At 28.5% G+C, this 822-nt stretch overlaps 1 protein-coding gene across 1 annotated transcript in view; it reads right to left on the bottom strand.

Moving 5' to 3' along the window:
- Positions 1-391: 391 nt before the first annotated feature.
- traf3ip1 (TNF receptor-associated factor 3 interacting protein 1) overlaps positions 392-822 on the bottom strand; it is a 66,575-nt gene continuing 66,144 nt past the window's right edge. The window contains exon 15 of the mRNA XM_056466078.1: positions 392-822. This exon is cut by the window's right edge and continues 329 nt beyond it. The gene's annotated coding sequence lies outside the window, so the exon portion shown is untranslated.

Raw genomic sequence — 822 nt, 5'->3', positions numbered from 1 at the left:
TTTGTTGTATTCTCCCATTTACTGCACTCTAGGTTTTCTCAACTATGACAACTTCTGCTACTAAAAACCCATAAATGTAAAAAAAAGGGTCTTTCATTTCAAATCCATTGTTTGTATAGAGCCAAAAGTGTTAGAATTGTGTCGATGGCCCAATATTTATGGACCTGACTGTATGTATGTATGCATGTATGTATATATGTATGTATGTATGTATGTATGTATGTATGTATGTATGTATGTGTATATATATATATATATATATATATATATATATATATGTAAAATATTTTTTTTTCCATAAAATGACAATTGGTCAAAATAACAAAGCAAAAAATAAATAAATTCCATCATTCCAGAGTTAAAAATTGTACTTTTATTTATACAAAGTATAAGAGAAGAGATTTTGAGGAATTTGGTGGAATAACCCTGACTCTCAATCACAATAAATCGTTTAATAGATCTGTTATTTTGACCACCTTTCATTTTGTGGAAAAAAAAACTTTATATAGCTCTAAATGTCAGTGTTTTTATTTGAAATTTAGAAGAACAGATAATCAGACCTTTAAATATTACACAAATATGACCATTTTATTCAAACCCATAGCAATAAATCTACTGATGATAATTGTCAAGTTGTCTCGTAATTTTTTTCCATGTCTGTATATACTTATACTTACATAATCTCTCTCCCTCTTTCTTAAGAAAACATGGAGATCAAATGAGTCATATTAAAAAAATAAAATACAGGAAACTGTGGATAGTGACCACACACACATTTATCTCTCAAGCAAGTGACGAGTGCAAATCTACTGCAGACGTGAG

The sequence above is a fragment of the Danio aesculapii genome, chromosome 9 (genome assembly GCF_903798145.1).
Source record: "Danio aesculapii chromosome 9, fDanAes4.1, whole genome shotgun sequence".
In the NCBI taxonomy this organism is placed as follows: Eukaryota; Metazoa; Chordata; class Actinopteri; order Cypriniformes; family Danionidae; genus Danio; species Danio aesculapii.
The sequence above is the reverse complement of the archived record's forward strand: the minus strand, read 5'-3'. Positions and strand labels throughout refer to the sequence as shown.